General features: G+C 43.6%; 1 protein-coding gene across 2 annotated transcripts in view; it reads right to left on the bottom strand.

Moving 5' to 3' along the window:
* AKT3 (AKT serine/threonine kinase 3) overlaps positions 1-18186 on the bottom strand; it is a 266912-nt gene extending 248726 nt beyond the window's left edge. For both annotated transcript variants that reach the window (XM_054023412.1, XM_054023411.1), the window contains exon 1: positions 17794-18186. The gene's annotated coding sequence lies outside the window, so the exon portion shown is untranslated. The remainder of the gene's footprint in view (positions 1-17793) is intronic.
* Positions 18187-19822: the final 1636 nt, after the last annotated feature.

The raw sequence follows: 19822 nt of genomic DNA, 5'->3' as shown, positions 1-19822 counted from the left end.
TCGCATGCGGAAGGGAACTTTCCTGGAACTTTGTGAGTTGCTGTCCCCTGCCCTGAAGCGCAATGACACCCGGATGCGAGCAGCCCTGACTGTCCAGAAGCGAGTGGCCATAGCCCTGTGGAAGCTTGCAACGCCAGACAGCTACCGGTCAGTCGCGAACCAGTTTGGGGTGGGCAAATCTACCGTGGGGGTTGTTGTGATGCAAGTAGCCAAGGCAATCGTTGATGTACTGCTGCCAAAGGTAGTGACCCTGGGAAACGTGGAGGCGATCATAGATGGCTTCGCAGCGATGGGATTCCCAAACTGCGGTGGGGCCATAGATGGAACTCACATCCCTATCCTGGCACCGGAACACCAGGCCAGCCAGTACATTAACAGAAAGGGCTACTTTTCCATGGTGCTGCAAGCACTGGTGGACCACAGGGGACGTTTTACCAACATCTACGTGGGATGGCCGGGCAAGGTTCATGACGCTCGTGTTTTCAGGAACTCTGGTCTGTTTAGACGGCTGCAGCAAGGTATTTACTTCCCGGACCACAAAATAACTCTTGGGGATGTGGAGATGCCTATAGTCATCCTCGGGGACCCAGCCTACCCGCTAATGCCCTGGCTCATGAAGCCCTATACTGGCGCCCTGGACACTGAAAAAGAACTCTTCAACTACCGGCTGAGCAAGTGCAGAATGGTGGTGGAGTGTGCTTTTGGCCGTCTCAAGGGGAGATGGAGAAGCTTACTGACTCGCTCTGATCTCAGCGAAACCAATATCCCCATTGTTATTGCAGCTTGCTGTGTGCTCCACAATCTCTGTGAGAGCAAGGGGGAGACCTTTATGGCGGGGTGGGAGGTTGAGGAAAATAGCCTGGCTGCTGATTACTCACAGCCAGACAGCCGGGCGATTAGAAGAGACCAGCGGGAAGCGCTGTGCATCCGGGAGGCTTTGAAAGCAAAGTTCCTGAGTGAGCAGGGTAACCTGTGACTTTAAAGTTTGTGTATTGAGAAGCTAAACCTGCCCCCATTTCTTTGCCCAGTTAATGTTGACTATCCTATCCAGTTACATACCCCCTTCACCCCACTTCCAACACACATTTCAAAATAAAAATAGTTCTACTTTGTTAAAGCACACCGTTTTCTTTAATACTGTATTCGCGGGAATTTTTTAAAACTGGGACGCAGACTGTGGTGCGGAGCGGGTGTACTGTAGTGGCGCGAATGCAGCTTCTAAACTCAAGGATTGACAGGCTCCGCTGCGGTGGGATGGTTGTTTCAACGGAGCCTGTCACCCCTCCTGATAGGGACTGTGTGTATGGGGGGGTCTATGTGACTTTGTGGCAGGGGGAGGACGGTTACAGATCCCCTGCTGTGTGGCTCTGTGATCCTGCCTAAGGACCGCCGCTTAAGATCTGTAACTGCCCTCCCCTGCCACAAAGTCACAGAGCAACCCACCCCCCACCACATAACATGAAAACAACCTCCCAGACTAACCAGGGTAACTAGTCACTGCATCACTGCACTATGTATGTGCCCTGCTGCTGTGCCTGCCCCCGACTATATACCCTGCCAAAGGTGACTGTCCTGTCGAATTACCAACCCCCTATCCCCCCCTCCTGCAAAAGAACATGATGGAAACAGTAGTTAACAGAAACGTATTTTTTATTATCAACCAAACATGGAACTGGGAAAGTGAAACTTGGACGGGGGCTTGTGTCAGGCGGGAAGGAAAGAACTTGTCAAATTTTGGGGAATGAGAGCCTTCTGCTACTAGAGCTCTCTGCAGGGGTGGAGTGAGAGTTAGCAGGGACTCTGCCGCCTCTCCTTCTGTGCACTTTGGGTGAGGGGAGTATGGGACTTGGTGGCGGGGGAGGGCGGTTAGAGATGGACTGCAGCGGGGCTCTGTCCTCCTGCCTCCGTTCCTGCAGAACATCCACAAGGCGCCGGAGCGTGTCCGTTTGCTCCCTCATTAGTCCAAGCAGGGTTTGAGTCGCCTGCTGGTCTTCCTGACGCCACCTCTCCTCCCGATCCATGTTGGCTTGGTGCATTCGGGTCAAGTTCTCCCGCCACTGGGTCTGCTGTGCTGCCTGGGCTCTGGAGCAGGCTATAAGCTCCGAGAACATGTCCTCCCGTGTCCTCTTCTTCTTATGCCTAATCCGCGCTAGCCTCTGGGAGTGTGATGACAGGCTAGGTTGTGAGACAGTCGCAGATGGGGCTGTGGGAATGGGAAAAAGGGAGTGAATTCCTCAGAAAGATAAATGTAGTTGTGAACAAAGAACATAGTCTTTCTCTGTTAACAAGACCATGCACAGCACCTCTCACATGCGCACTCAGCACAAGGTCGAATTCTCGGCCTTCGCATTCAGTGCCTGGGGTCTTGCACAGCACATTTGAGAACCGTGTCAGGACAACGGAATTTCTGTTGCAGGCAGACATGGTAAGCCGTAGACTTGTGGCAGCTTAAAACTTTAATATTAGCAATGGCCTCATTTCACATTGAAATCAATGTCAGTCCCTGCTGCCAGCAATTCGGCAAGCAGGAAGTCTGCTCCTGTCCCACACCCTCGCGGCTGTCCCCGGGAACGATCCCTTTCGGCTGCCCCTCTCCCGCCTCCACCGCGTGGCTGCAAACCAGCGGTTACAGTTCTGTAAAGGAACGGCAAAGCAGTCCCAACACTAACATTCCCCTACCTCATTCAAAGCAGGTCATCATGAGCGACATCACCCTCATGAGGATCTCTGACAGCGAGAAAGAGAGAATGCTCCGGGAAAGCCTGCAAAGACCAGGGCCGTATGCCGCCATGCTGTGCAGAGCAATGATTCCAGAGTACTTGATAGTCTCGTGGCGTGGCAACGTGTCCTACTACGGAGGACCCAATAAGGCCGCTCTCCCCAAGAACCTAATGCAGCGGATTTCCAATTACCTCCAGGAGAGCTTCCTCGAGATGTCACAGGAGGATTTCTGCTCCATCCCCGGACATATAGACCGCATTTTACTGTAGCTGCTGTAGCAGTGACTAACCAGTAGAGCGGCTTGGGCAGGACAATCATGCAAAACCGGACATTGCTAGATTTTTTTTCAATAGTTGCACTGCCCATGACTGAACCGTTAAGCTAATCAAACTAATCATGAGAAACCCATTTTTTAAATTGTTAATATTCCTGTTCTGTTACAAATAAATGTTTAGATTTTTACAACACTTACTGGCTGATCCTTCCCCAGATTCTGTGTCCGGGGTAACGGCTGGGGAGGGTTGGTAGGGGATCTCTGTAAGGGTGATGAAGAGATCCTGGCTGTCGTGGAAATCAGCGTTGTGAGCGCTGTCGACTGCCTCGTCCTCCTCATCTCCTTCCTCATCTTCCCCGTCCGCTAACATGTCCGAGGATCCAGCCGTGGACACTATCCCATCCTCAGAGTCCACGGTCACTGGTGGGGTAGTGGTGGCGGCCGCACCGAGGATGGAATGCAGTGCCTCGTAGAAACGGGATGTCTGGGGATGGGATCCGGAGCGTCCGTTTGCCTCTTTGGTCTTCTGGTAGCCTTGTCTCAGCTCCTTGATTTTCACGCGGCACTGCGTTACATCCCGGCTGTATCCTCTCTCTGCCATGTCTTTAGAGATCTTCTCGTAGATCTTTGCATTCCGTCTTTTGGATCGCAGCTCGGAAAGCACGGACTCATCGCCCCACACAGCGATGAGATCCAAGACTTCCCGATCAGTCCATGCTGGGGCCCTCTTTCTATTCTGAGATTGCACGGCCATCACTGCTGGAGAGCTCTGCATCGTTGCCAGTGCTGCTGAGCTCGCCACGATGTCCAGACAGGAAATGAGATTCAAACTGGCCAGACAGGAAAAGGAATTCAAATTCAAATTTTCCCGGGGCTTTTCCTGTGTGGCAGTTCAGAGCATCCGAGCTCGTACTGCTGTCCAGAGCGTCAACAGAGTGGTGCACTGTGGGATAGCTCCCGGAGCTATTAGCGTCGATTTCCATCCACACCTAGCGTAATTCGACATGGCCATGTCGAATTTAGCGCTACTCCCCTCGTCGGGGAGGAGTACAGAAGTCGAATTAAAGAGACCTCTATGTCGAACTAAATACCTTTGCGGTGTGGACGGGTGCAGGGTTAATTCGATGTAACGGCGCTAACTTCGACATAAACGCCTAGTGTAGACCAGGCCATAGAAATGTAGGCCTAGAAGGGAACTTGAAAGGTCATCTAGCCCATCCCCCCCATGCTGATGCAGGACCAAGTATCTCTAGACCATCCCTGACAGGTGTTTAATCTGTGTTAAAAATCTCCACTGATAGGAATTCCACCACCTTGCCTTGGTAACCTATTCCAGCACTTAACTATCCTGTTAGTTGGAAAGTTTTTCCCAATATCCAACCTAAATCTCCCTTACTTCAGATTAAACCAATTACTTCTTGTCCTGTCTTCATTGGACATGGAGAATGACTTCTCAACAAGACAGTGATCAATGTATCTGAAGACTTATCAGGTCTCCCCTTCGATCTTCTTTTCTCAAGACTAAACATACCCAGTTTTTTTTAAATCTTTCTTCAGAACTCAAGTTTCTAAATATTTTATCATTTCTGTTGCTCTCTTCTGGTCTCTCTCCAATTTGCCTCATATTTCTTAAAATGTGGTGCCCAAAACTGAACACAATACTGAAGCTGGGAGCTCACCAGTGGCTGCATGCTAGCTTAGGCATCAACGCTACCCATGACAATGAGGCCTCAACGCCAATGCACATTGAGACTATGCTGCTGGGGGAACTGTGGCAGAAGTATAGGAGGCGCTCTCAAAGCATAGAGATATTGAATTCCCCTACTTTCCCTTCACATAGCACTAATCTAACACAGCCCTCTAAACCAATAAGTCAATTGCAAATTAAAGACTAGATTCAGCAGTACACTTCTGTTGTTCTGTTCTTCTCTGATGATGCAAAATATCTGTAAAGCCAGTTGATCTGACTGCTCTGGTTGTTTGGTTGTTTAAAGTCTTAAAAACCTTTAGTCTTTTTTTTTTTTTAATTTAAGGTTGATACTACATATTTTCCCATCTTTAGAAATATTGCATGGTTTCTAGTTTAGGGTTTGTGCATGATGTTTTTAATTATTTTTAAAAACTAAAAAAATTCACACACAAAAACTGTGCTAACATTGAGTTAAGGTTGAGAGTACTTATAAGTAATACCACTGTAAAAAATATTATAAGGATGTATGAATTATTCCAAAACCAAGTAATACAAATCCATGAAATTCAGAGCTTAGGTTACAATTAAAAGAAATCCTAACACATTAAGGGAAGAAATGCACCATTAAGCAACTTAGGCAACCTTAACTCTGCCCTGTAGTTATATCATGAAGAGAAAAAATATGAAAAAATCTTACACGTCTGTAAAAATCTTAACTGGCACCACAAACTGCTCAAATATTACATGTGACTTGGGGAATACATTTTTAAAAATATTGTTTAATGTGCTCATAAATAAGTTTTCAATGTAATTAAAAATGAAAGAAATCATCAGTTACTAAGCTCAAATAATTATGAACAATTTTTTTTCCAATTAAAACTCTACAGTAATGAATGTATAGCAGCAAAACCCTGCAAATCTAGAATGGTGATGGTACCTCCTATAAAAATGGAGACAAATTATGGAAGGGCCAGGCAGCCTCGCTATAGTAATGAATGTGGCCCTGTAATAATTGACTCTTTTATATGAGTATAATGATGCCCTCAAAATCTCCAAATCCTTCGATCATTCAACTAAACCAGAATGACAGAGATACCAAAACCAGACAAAGGTCCATACTTATATCTTCTTCATATCAAAAATATTAAATTATAAATTGTGTGTGTCCACTATCATTTAGAATTCTAATCAAAACAACTAGAGATGTTGTCCATCATAATTAGCTAGGACAAGAAAGGCCATGATGCAGGGTACACGGTGGCACAGGATGTAGCTATTTAATATACATATACAATGCAAACAATACAATAGAGAGAGAGATTCAGGGTGGCCGAGTGCTCTAAGGAACCAGATGCAAGGGTCTGTCTTGCTCTTACTTGGACAGAACAGCCAATAACCTACTGGTTAGGACACTTACCTGGGAGATGGAGGAACCAAGTTCAAGTCCCTACTCCAATGATTATTTGTACAGGGTAAATTTGAACCTGGGTCTCCCACCCAGACTACGTCATCATAAGAGATGGGGAAGAAGGGCGGCACCACCACCTGTTCCACAAGTTGTTGGGGGGGGAGGGATAGCTCAGTGGTTTGAGCATTGACCTGCTAAACCCAGGGTTGTGAGTTCAATCCTTGAGGGGGCCACTTAGGGATCTGGGGAAAATCAGTACTTGGTCCTGCTAGTGAAGGCAGGGGGCTGGACTCGATGACCTCTTGGGGTCCCTTCCAGCTCTATGAGATAGGTATATCTCCATATATTTTTATATTAAAGCATAGGACTGAGTGGATTAGCTCTTTAAAAAAAAAAAGTGAAAGTGATCCAGAACTTTGGTTGTAACTAAACATTTGCAGAATAGATTACATCTCTCATTGTGGTCTGTACAGTCTCCATGGGGTTGAATGGTTTAAACACCACCATTACTCAACAAAAGGGACCAGGAAGAGGTGTATTACTGATTAATTCATTTCTGAAGCTAATAAAAAATTGATTACACAGGACAAAGGTAATAAGAGTAATATAAGCTAGCACATATCACTATAAGATGCCGATCTTTTACTATGTATAACTTAAGACACTTACATTAATCCCTAAATTCCTTCCCATTAGTCTTCTATCCTCTGTAGTTTATAAAATTAACCTAACAAATTTATACTCTTTTGTAATAGGTGTCATATATATTTTTTCTTTTCATTTGAAGTTTGCAGCAAAAGCCATAAAATATTTCAGAATATTGGTATTAATCTATTTTTAAAAAGCTTTATCTTATGGTTAAAAAAAGGATTTACTTGAAGATATGTGGTGCATGGAAAGACAGCAGTGTCTCCCTCTTACACTGGGGAAAAAGGTACACTGAGAAAGATAAATGGGTTATTGTGATTCCCAGATTGCTCCAAATGCACCCAGATGTATGATGTGTGTTTTGCATTAACAAAAAATGATTCTAGCTTCATTAAATTTATTTGCAAAAATAAACCAAGAAATGCTTCAAGAACGCTGCAAATAAGAAAACAGAGGCACAATGTAATATTAGCAAAATATACACTACATGAATGCTCTTTTTTATTTAGATTTTGTTTGAAAAATTTTACTGGTAACTGTAAATCTGCATTTCGGGTCCATATTAATAATGGAAAAAACAAGTTGTTCCTACTGACTGATTAACACACAGAGCTATAGCCAAAGTAATTTGAACCGACCAACTCTGTTCTTATTTACCAAAGAAACAAAAACTCATTACATACATGAAGACATGGAAACCTTTAAAAATTAGTGGATCCTTCAACCAGCTTTTAAGAATCTTAAGGATGTCTCTTTTACCTTCTCTTTTCCCAGGTGAAATAGCTTTAACATGCCTCCATTTTTTCAAGTTCTTCCCCGTCTCAATACAATGTCAAACATTTACTGACAAATGCTATTTTAAATTTTAAACTGCCAGTTTACCAATAAATAAATAAATAATAAAACAGACATCAGTTTAATAGGGTGAGTCTTGGAAATGTAACAGAGGGAAAACATTAAGTAGTTTCTTCTTTTAACTCAAACTAAACAAATCTCCTTAAATTAACAAAATTTAAAACTAGATGTCAAAGAAGAAAAGGCACCAGGAGATTAAACCTGGTAGTGGTATTAGGTTTATTTAAATAAAGTGAGTCATTTCATTCATGTTACTAGCGATAAGCATCAGAACTATGTTCAGCATTCTCTACTGAGAATTTTAGATTGCATGTAATATAGTTCGCATACTATAAATTAAAATGAAAACACTAATTTGTCACTTTTAATACAGATAAAGTTTTGTTTTAAAAAGACCTAGTAATGACTCATAATAGCCAAGCAAAATAAATGTTAAGGCAAAGATTTAGCATTTTCAAGACTGGATGCCTAAAATCAGGAATCTAAATCCATATTTAGGCACTTAAGTGGACTGATTTTAAATGCATCCAGAAATTCCCACTAATCTGGATTTTAATAAGTTATCAAGCACACAAGCAGCACACTTAACCTCACCATACTGTTTCACCCCTTTCTCTTCTCCCAAGCCCTCTGCTTGTATGCAGCCTACTTAGGCTTTGATCCTGCACACATGCATATGTAAACGTGTGTGTGGGTGAGTAGTACAACTGAACTCTCATACAAAAGTTTGTACATGTGCATTTTACTTTTCTGGAACTTGATTATCTAACCAGGCACAAAGCACCTACTACTCTGTTGCCACTATACAGATTAAAAAGTAAAATCCAATGGTCTGTGAGCCATTATAAATAACAAAATTAAGTACAGGAAAATACTCAGATAAACTTAATTTGTTTTCAAAATACTTTATTTCAGACTGAGAAGTACAATAAAACTTTCACCAAGAGATTACATTCTGCATTCTCAAAGTTGTATTTATTAATTTTGGGGATATGGTGCAATGATACTTTATATTAGTATACAACTCTGGAAATATAACTTAGAGGTCCCATTCCTCACAGCATCCAAAAATTGCCAGAACTTTAATTTGGTAACATTGAACCATACTCTAACTTCTCAGCTAAATCCATCTAATAGCTCCTATTTATTATAATTTTTTTCAAAAATCGGGGATCTTTTTAAAGAGCTAAACTCAACTTGTATATTTCCCAAGGATTTGGTGGATTCTCTAATCACTTGGAAGTCTCTAAATCAACACTGTATATCTTTCTAAAAAGTATGCTAGAGCTCAAATAAGTTAGGGGCTTGAGGGTGAGGATCTTTGGCTTGTGTTTCACAAGAGGTCAGATTTATATGATCATCAGGGTCTCTTCTGGCCTTTAAATATATTGATGTCCTTATACTCGATTATTAACTGCTTTTTAATGGCATTTGTCTTAATTTTGGTTATACTCTTGTTTACAGATTTTAAATTTGTCCAACATTTAACTATCAGCTCATTCTAATATTCATACCTTAACATCCACTTTTTCCCCTCAAAAAACAAAACATTATATACTTTTCAAAGAAAAAAGAATTAGAATTCAATAGACATTTTGCTCATTGGTAAAGTGAAACTCTGCCTTCTCAAAAATTGTTATTCATAGATTCACAGATTCTAGGACTGGAAGGGACCTCAAGAGGTCATCGAGTCCAGTCCCCTGCTCTTGTGGCAGGACCAAATACTGTCTAGACCAGGGGTCGGCAACGTTTGGCACGCGGCTCGCCAGGTAAGCACCCTGGCGAGCCGGGCCAGTTTATTTATCTGCTGACGCAGCAGGTTCGGCCGATTGCGGCCACCACTCGCCGCGGTTCGCCGTCCCAGGCCAATGGGGGCGGCGGGAAGCTGCGGCCAGCACATCCCTCGCCCGCACTGCTTCTCGCCGTCCCCATTGGCCTGGGACGGCAAACCGCGGCGAGTGGGGGCCACGATCGGCCGAACCTGCCGCGTCAGCAGGTAAATAAACTGGCCAAGCCCGCCAGGGTGCTTACCAGACGAGCCGCGTGCCAAACGTTGCCGACCCCTGGTCTAGACCATCCCTGATAGACATTTATCTAACCTACTCTTAAATATTTCCAGAGATGGAGATTCCACAACCTCCATAGGCAATTTATTCCAGTGTTTAACCACCCTGACAGTTAGGAACTTTTTCCTAATGTCCAACCTAAACCTCCCTTGCTGCAGTTTAAGCCCATTGCTTCTTGTTCTATCCTTAGAGGTTAAGGTGAACAAGTTTTCTCCCTCCTCCTTATGACACCCTTTTAGATACCTGAAAACTGCTATCATGTCCCCTCTCAGTCTTCTCTTTTCCAAACTAAACAAACCCAATTCTTTCAGCCTTCCTTCATAGGTCATGTTCTCAAGACCTTTAATCATTCCTGTTGCTCTTCTCTGGACCCTCTCCAGTTTCTCCACATCTTTCTTGAAATGCAGTGCCCAGAATTGGACACAATACCCCAGTTGAGGCCTAACCAGCACAGAGTAAAGCAGAAGAATGACTTCTCGTGTCTTGCTCACAACACACCTGTTAATGCATCCCAGAATCATGTTTGCTTTTTTTGCAACAGCATCACACAGTTGACTCATATTTAGCTTGTGGTCCACTATAACCCCTAGATCCCTTTCTGCCATACTCCTTCCTAGACAGTGTCTTCCCATTCTGTATTTGTGAAACTGATTGTTCCTTCCTAAGTGGAGCACTTTGCATTTGTTTTTGTTAAACTTCATCCTGTTTACCTCAGATCATTTCTCCAGATCATTTTGAATTATGACCCTATCCTCCAAAGCAGTTGCAATCCCTCCCAGTCTATAGTGTTCAGAAATTTAGACTTTCAATTTGAGGAATACTGAGTTATGGTATTAAACTACCTCTGAAAAGAAATGTGGCACACTTATTCATTAAGGACCCCCATTCAACACCAACCGAAGTTAATGGAAAGACCTGGATCATGCGGTTTGTCTCAGTGCTTAAAATAATGGTCTATACAAGTAACTTCACCTACATGAGTACATAGTCCAATTAAAGTTAAAAATATATAAAGTGAGTAAAATTATGCTGATACATGGACCTACAGGACTGGGGCCTCAGTATGTAAGAACAACCATGCTGGGTCAGACCAACGACAGTGGCCAATGCCAGGTGCCCCAGAGGGAATGAACAGAACAGGTAATCGTCAAGCGATCCATTCCCTGTCACTCATTCCCAGCTTCTGGCAAACAGAGGCTAGGGACACCATCCCTACCCAGCCTGACTAATAGCAACTGATGGACTTACTCTCCATGAACTTATCTAGTTCTTTTTTGAACCCTATTATAGTCTTGGCCTTCACAATATCCTCTGGCAAAGAGTTCCACAGTTGACTGTGCGTTGTGTGAAGAAATACTTCCTTTTGTTTGTTTTAAACCTACTGCCTATTAATTTCATTTGGTGGCCCCTAGTTCTTGTGTTATGAGGAGTAAATTGTACTTCCTTATTTACTTTCTCTATACCAGTCGTGCTTTTATAGACCTCAATCATATCCCCACTTAGTCGTCTCTTTTCCAATGTGAAAAGTCCCCGTCTTATTAATTTTTCCTCATATGGAAGCTGTTCCATACCCCTAATCATTTTTGTTGCCCTTTTCTGAACCCTTTCCAATTCCAATATATCTTTTTTGAGTTGGGGCGACCACAGCTGCATGCAGCATTCAAGATGTGGGTGTATCATGGATTTATGTAGAGGCAAAATGATATTTTTCTGTTTTATCATCTATCCCTTTCTTAATGATTCCCAACATTCTGTTTGCTTTTTTGACCACTGCTGTACATTGAGTGTCTAAGTTTTCAAATTCCCGTATTGCTCTGTAAATCTAGTTACTATGGTCACCAACTCAAAAAACACAGGAGTGTGATTACTTGTTTTCAACCACAATTTTTAACCCTGAACAGGGGCATGCGCAAGGCCTGGGAAGAAGCAATGGCACGGGCCTCCTCTATGATTGGCGGGGGACCCAAGAACTCCTCCGGTCCTAGGGCTGCAGCAAGGAGCGTGGACCTTCTCCAGCCCTGGGGGAGAGGAGCACTCTCACTCTCCCCACCGCAGCCCAGGAGAAGGAGGAGTTCTGTGTCCCTCGCTGGGGACCCAGAACTGGAGGAGTTTGCTCCCCTCCTCCCCCCACAACCCCAGGGCCAGAGAAGCTCCACGTCCCGCACTGGGGCCCTGGTGTAGGTGGAGCTCACTTTCCCTGCTGCAGCCCCAGGGTGAGAGGAGTTCTGGACCCCCCTGCCTGAGCCTTGGAGGAGCTCTCTGCACCCCCCCCCCTTTTTCTACAATAGTATTTCCTCCTAACATGCAGTGTGCAAACTCGGTGAAGTTACACACATATCCCCATAATGTGTGGTTATGGATGTATGTGTGTCTATTTGATTTGCACATGTTCCCCCCCCCATAATTTTAAGGAGCTTGTATTGAAGGTGGATTAAATATACTGTTTATTTATTTGCATATGATCTATGTGAGTGTGCTGATATGGTTTACTGTCTATAATGTGTGTGCGTTTATCATTTTTGGGAAGGCACATTAAAGTATAAATTCCTGAGCACGCTCCTGACCCTGAAGATCAGTACCTGACCATTAAACTAAAAGGGGATACATGAAAAATAAATGGGGGCGACTGTACTTAAATAAATTAAACCACTATCTATTCTAAACAGAAATGTGTGTTAACAGTACTAAGAAACTGAAAAGAAATTGAGTCTACACAAATTTTGAGCATCTTAAGTGCCGAAACTATCAGAGGCAGATTTACAATGAAACACACAGTGCCCTGGCATGGGACCTCCAGGACCGGGCAGCCCAGCACCATCCAGCATCTGCTGCGGGGGCAGAAGCTGTGGAGAAGAGCAGGGAGGGAGTCGTTTAAGAGTGTGCTGGAGGCGCGGCGTGTGGTGCGCTCTCCCATCCGGTGAGCCAGGCTCCTGCTGGCAGCCCTGCGTGCCACAGCTGGCAGGCAGGTGAGGGGCCGGCTGGGGGCATGCTATAGAAAAGGCGTGTGTGCTCCCCTGGTGGGGTGTCCGTCTGTGCCTGTCCTGTTGTCCTGCTCCTCTGGACACCAGGCAGTTGAGGTGCAGTCCCTGGCATGCACTGCTGCTGGCGGCCCCTGGAAAAAAGCCAGGGGAAGGGAGAGGCAGGCCAGGGGGTCTCAGCTCTCACGTGCTGCTGCCGCCACAACTCCCTTTGGCAGTGGCAAAGCCGCATCTACCAGCCAGCCAGGTAAGGTAACACAGCGGCCGCAACTGGGACTGCCCCAGCCCCGATCTCCCCCACGCAGTACCCTGCACCCCCCCCAACACACACACACCCCAGCGCCCTGCCCTGAGGGCAGGGGGCTGAGGTGGCCCCCCACACACCCGGCCCACACCCCCAGCCCTCACTCCTGCAGCCCCCCCACCCCTGGCCTGAGCACCAAACAGAAGCTGCCCCAGGTAAGCACTCCACAACCCAACCCTCTGCCCCAGCCCTGAGCCCCCTCCCACACCTTAACTCCTGGCCAGACCCCACACCCCAATATTTTTTTTACATTTTTTTTTATAAAGCGCTCTTATCCAAAGCACTTTACAATAGTTAGCTAACGGTACAAACAATATTTGGAAAGATCATTAAGTGGTCTGCCGAGACCCTTAGAAATTTTCAAGTATTCTGTGAAAAAAAAAGTTAGACTACAAAAACAATCAAGGCCCCCCACTTTATTTTCATTTACTTCCTATTACTTATAATAGAGGAGGAGGATGAAGAAAAAAAGAATGTAGTACAGGGATGAGGGAGATAAGAAACAATGTTCTTTTTCTTGGCTGGGTCTCAAGAGGGCCCCCAAAAATGAAGGTGAGCACAGGGCCCCACTAACTCTAAACCCGCCACTGGAAACTGGTATACCCTTTTCTCACTAATTTATTTTTAACAATATCCACCCCTTGTTCTTAAGATTTTTTACTTCTTCAGCTTTGTGGTGCACCTACTAATTATTAACTACAGGGACTGATGAGTTTGCTCAACAGAACCTGCTTGAAATCCATTTCCATATCTCAAAACTTCAACTACAGCGAAAATACTGAAATGCTAGTTGAGGTCCATGAAACCAGGCTGTCATGCTGAGTCAGTATGCTGTCATAATTATGTAGTTTTTTTGCTTTCTTTCCTGTTATATATTTAGGATTTCCTCAAATTTAAACTACTCTCATACATTTTCTCTTCAGAATAAACAGATTCCTTTAGTCACCTCCTTAAAACTGTTCCACAGAACGCAATAAGCCAGCACTTAAAGGAGGTTTTCACTGTATAAGAAGTTATAACATTTTGCCTGCAGTTTTCTGTTTTCTTGCTTTCATTAGATTTTGACACCTAAATAACTCCCCCCACACCTAACTTATCTTTTTACCTATTACTTTAAGTGCAGTCACAATCTTCGTGTATCACATCAATCTGTTACAAAAAGTTTTGATATCAGTCACTTCTTATCAATGAAAACTTGTGATACTGTGAATGTGTTTAATACAGATCAAAAGGAAAATGTGTTAGTTGAGACAAGTTTTATTAAACACGCTTCATAAGTAGCGAGATTAGCTGAACAACATAAATCCCACTTTTTTTAAATTTAAAATACACACTCTACATGAACGAACACATTCTCCAGTGATAACAAAAAGTAATCCAAACATTTTAAAAGAATTGTAAACAGTAAACAAAATTAAGCCAGGAATGTTCCAAAATAAAACATAATGGAATATCTAAAACAATGAAGGGGGTATGTATATTTCATATGGAGATTTTAACTATATGAAATTTTAATATTTAAGCCTGCTCAGTCATCTTATGAATCTACATGTTCTATTATTTCACTTTACAAGTCATCTAACAAAAAACAAAAACCCAATTGTTTTAGATAGAATGTTTCATTTAGTCTGAGGAAAAACTAATCTTGAGTTTTAGTGCACACTAACATGCTTACACTAACACCCTCAAAAGTGCAACTGCAGTATCATTCATTACACTTTCACAGAATATCAGCTAATTTAGAATCTATCTATCTATCTATGCTAGAAACGGAAATATGTTTTAAGACTTTGTTACACCACAGTTCTCTTCCAACACAGTTACAGGATGTTTCCATTGTCCCATGTTTTTAGTGAGTTGCTTTGTTTTGGTTTTAAGTTTAGTAATAGTTTTTAGAAGCACGTTAAAGCCTTGGATGATTGCAAGAGATGTTAGGTCCCTTCTGCACTGCAAAACAGAACTGTACTTTAACTGAGCACTTTGGATTTGCATCATGGATGGGAACAGTCGAACTGGATTACAGCAACCGATATTTTTGTTATGTTAATCATGGCACAAAGTAAACAAGGTTTCCAAGTTATTTTTAATGGGAATCACTGCATTAGTGTACCGGTATCATAACAATATCTTCTAAAAATGAAACATTTTAAAGTTACTTAAAAACTATTTATAACGTTTATTGGGAACAGGAGGGATTATTAGCTATTTACCCATTTAAATCATTAAAACTTGTACCCAAGAAATGAGAGAGCACTTTGCAAACTGTTTCCTGATAAGTAGACATTTTCTAGGCATTTTGAAGGCACTATTTGTCTGGGGATGGGGGCGTGTTTTGTTTTGTTTTGTTTTTTAAGAGTAACAACTACAGAAGCACTCAGTTTGAAATTGCTTTCGTAAATCAATATATAGCTTCTTACAAACCTGCTCACAGAAGCTTAAATTATAAACAGTTCAACTCTAGAGACGTTTTCATGTTCATCTTAATACAGTCCCTTTTCACAATAAAATGTGCTTCAGTTTCAAAAGCAATATAACTTTTCTAGGAGGAACTAGAGTTTGTATCATAGTTCCAGTCCAAACAAAATAAATCAAAACCTGCTGAGAGACTACCAGCTTCCTACAGACAAAATGTAACAATTGCAACAAAACATTCCTGATTTCTTAATTTGGTTTTGTGTCAAACAAAACTATATACTAAAACACCGAGATACTAACTTTCCATACAGCTATATAAAAGTTAGTAGAATCTACCAACCTAGTTATAACAAACAGAGATGAACCAGGGAAGAAACCACCTACAACAAAAGATTATTACTAGTCTGTGTAAAAATATGCAAACACTATGCACTGATATTAGAGAGAGAATTTGGACTAACCAAATTTTTTATATATATATATATTCTCTCTAATATCAGTGCATAGTGTTTGCATATTTTTATATATATATATATATATATATACACACACACACACACATATATACACACACACACCTCTCAAAGAAAAACATTTAGCTCTGTAAAGTTTTCCTTTGAATCTTTTATTTGAATTTCCATGTTTGCCTCATCCAACCAGCTCACACACACACATTCTATAATTAAAAGCCCAATCCAATTAAAGATATTGGGGTCAATTTAAAACTCCCAGCAGGAAAACAAAAAGACCTACAGACAGAATATCCTTAATGAATATACTTTCAAAAAAATCAAAGGCAACTTTCTTCTTTTGTATGCACACTTTCTTACTTAAATCCTGACTGTCCTAAACTGTGTTATTCATGTGGAGTCATACAAAAGTAAAATACAATGCATGTGGAGCTATACAAAGTGAAAAGTAAAGCACTTTGTTAAAAGTTTACATTGTTCATTTTTATGCTACTTGTTTGTAGACAGGTAAGAGGTTTTTTTAATATATACAAAATATGCACCAACTATGGTTGCTGAATTCAAGCGGTCCTATGAAAACAGTTACAATAAGTCAGAAGCAAGTACCTGCAGAACAAACTGCTATAAGCAGTATTATATAAGTATCAATACTGGCTAATAGTTTACTAGATATCTACATCCGAACTTCAACAATAAATGTCTTTGTCATAAGAAGTTTACTTTAGAGTAGATCTTAAAGATTTATTTTTGCAGAATAAATTCAAATAGCCATTCAACTAGTAATTATATTTAGGAATGTTATGGTATCCAAAAGTGTTAAAACCATTTATTATCCATTTGGCATTAAATTTAAATTTTAAGATAACAAAAGTCCTGTTTTAAAACCACTCATTTTAATTAAGGTACAAGGAAGAAAAAAAACTGTTAAAAGTGATGTAAAATGTCTGTTTATTGCCCAGAAGTAAACTGAGAATTGCAATTCACATATAGCAATTAAACACTCTATAAACCCCATGTCTGTCACCACTAGTTACTTCATGAGTGTAATCTAAATATATGATACTTCCAGTGATTTAAAAACTTTCATTCCAAAGTAGTTAACCCTCAAATAGCCAAAGTATCATATACCTATATACACTGCATTTTGTATTGTCAGAATAAATTACACTTTGTTTACAGAAGCTAATAACTAACCCTGCCTTTTTATTCAACTGTGCTGCCTATAATTCTATGCAAGTCCTTGAAACTACAACCGAGAGCAATGCACCAACAAATAACTAACAACAGTTCACTTCAACATCAACTTTTGGATGTGCAAGACAGCCACCATAATGGCTGATCCAGCAGGACTGATGCGCAGGAGGAGGTTGGTTTGTTTACTTGCTTGCCAGAGCCGCCAGCAGCAGCAGCACCACTTGAGCAATGCAATGCCACGAACAGACCAGCAGCCTTCCACATTTCTATTCTTAGCACACGCGCAACTTCCAAGCTGATAAAAAATTTACTACTAACAACACAGACTTCTACGTTACATTTACCTCAAATTCACTGCCAGGCGAGGGGGAGGGGGGAACCAGGGAAGGCGATGGGGTGGGTCGTGGGGGGAGGGGTTTCGGCGTGGGAACTAGCCGCCTTTGGAGCCCCGCGCACCTCCCCCCGCCCCGCCATCACCTCGGCGATGCAGTAACCTGCGGTGCCTGGACAGGCCGCCCCCGCCAGCGTCCCCTGCCCTGCTCGGGGCGGCGGCCGGTCAGAGCCCCCCCCCCCGGGCCGGCGCCGCTGGGACCAGTCTCGGGGGTGTCTGGGGCTGAGGGGGAGGAGCTGGGCGCTGGTGCAGCCTCCTCCCCACCCAGACAGGGACGGTCTGGCTAGGCCAGAGGCGCCCCCTCCCCGGCTCCCCGCGGGCTGCCTGCGCGCCCGGCTGCGGCCCCGTCACCCCAGCTGCCCCCAGACCCGGCTCTTACCTGCGACGACGACGACGCTGCGGAGCGGGCGGCGGCTTCGGGAGGGGATCCCCGCTGCCCCTCCCCGGTCCCCCCGCCGGGCTCGGTCCCTCGCGGCCGGTGTCTCCGCGGGGGGAGGGAGGCGGCTCCGGCCCCGGCGCGCGGAGGAGGCGGCGGCGGCTACATGGAGCGAGCGTCCCCGCTACACAGGGAGGCGCCCGGCCGGGCAGCGCGGCCGCAGCATCCACGGGGTCAGGGCGGCGGCTCCTCGCTCCGGCTCGCTCGCTCGCCCCGGGGCCCCCGCTCTCGGCTCCGCCCGCCGCCTCCGCCGGGCTCGTTATTGACTTTCGGGAAAACTCCCGACGTCACTGGCTCCCCCCGAGTGTCTCCCCCTCCGTCCGCGGCGGCGGCGGCGGCATCCCCCAGCTCTCGCGAGAAGCGCTGCACTGGGGGGGCTGCCAGACAGAGGGGGGAGGAGAAGGAGGGGGAGCCAGACAGAGTGGGGAGGGGAGGGGGTCTGAGGTGAGTGTAGGAGACAGCCCGACCGACCCGGCCTGACAGACAGCCTGGGGAAGCTGGCTGAGGGGAAGGAAGAGCCAGAGGCCGGGAGGGCTGGAAAGGAAGGGAGCTAGGCAGAGGGGGAGATGGAGGGAAGAGGGGTGGAAACTCATCCCATGGGAAGGTTTCTGGGGCTGGAAGAAGTTCACCTAGGTTTCGATTTTCCTTTTCAGGCATAAAGGCACGTGTGGCTAAGGTTACCCAGCCAGCAAGTGGTGAACGTTTCCTTAGCTTTTGGATTTGTTCTTTAGATTTGTACCAACACGCCCTATGCAAGGATAATAACCATCCCCCTGCTGTTGTCTCTACACTCTATGGTTAAGCCCTTTTGTTTTCAGATTTTATTTTGTTTACAATTTCTCAGCTATTTGTTCAGGTTTATTACAAAAATTTTGGAAAAAAAATTAACCTCACACTTTTCTGGGTAAATATCAAGGTAACTATCCCTCTCTTCTCCTGATCTTGTTTTTGCTTTTTAAACTTTCAAAATAAAGTTTTGTTTATTTTCCTTATGTTCTGAAAGGAAATCAGATAATTTTTCATTTTCAACCCATTTTAGCCTGAAAAGTAATTCACCAATCTTTATTTGCTTTGATGTACAGCTAGTTATCAGCATATCTGTAAAGCTGATGTGTGTGCGATAGTGGGTGTGGGACTGACAATAGTAATACACCAGTGCTCAAGTCATTCCATTACTTTTGCCCTTGCTCCCCACTCCTGTGAAGGAAATAGCAACTCAGTAAGAGGTTATGGAGCTGCCATCTCTCCTTCTGGAGCAGGCCTAGAAGTGGAAGAGGTGGAAGAAGCAGAGCGAGGAGGTGGCACTCTCATCTCCATCTCTTCTGCTTCAGGGCCCACTCCAGAAGAAGAGGTGATGGCTCAGATGATCAAACTGCCCTCTCGCCTGCCAGAGCACGGGGCCAGATCTGGGGAGTTCTGGCATTTCTGAAATTCAGGTGAAAATTGGTGAAAACCAAATAATGGCTTCTGTAAAACCATCTGGGTAAAAAAATGGTAAAAACTGGAAACAAAGGGCCTTTGTTGTGGTATAATAACTGTTCCCTGTACTATCACCCCTCTGAGTTAGAATGAGCTCTTTGGGACAGGGACTTTGTTTATGATCTGTAAAATACGGAGTACATTTATATCCCTCTTTAATAACAGCTCTACTTTTTCCAATAGTGTTACTTGCCTGTCTTCTCTCTATATTGTAATTTAAAAGAAAACTCTTCTATAAAAATTGTGTGGTTTATAGCACACAAAAGCTATCCAATCTGGACATGTTTTGAGTTTTATTTCATTTTCTTTAAACACTTGTCTTCCCCTGAGAACTGATGGCACAGTTGGCTCTGTACAAACTTCGAAGAATGGAGCAGTAACACCACAAGGGAAAATGTTAAAACTCACTCTAGTTGAGGTATCTATGGAACATCTCAAATCTGTACCTTTTAAAACAATCATTTTTAGCTCCTTGCTTAATTTCTCTAGTGTT

This window comes from Malaclemys terrapin, chromosome 3 (assembly GCF_027887155.1).
Source record: "Malaclemys terrapin pileata isolate rMalTer1 chromosome 3, rMalTer1.hap1, whole genome shotgun sequence".
NCBI lineage: Eukaryota > Metazoa > Chordata > Testudines > Emydidae > Malaclemys > Malaclemys terrapin.
Note: the sequence above shows the minus strand (reverse complement) of the source record. Positions and strands in the feature narration are given on the sequence as shown.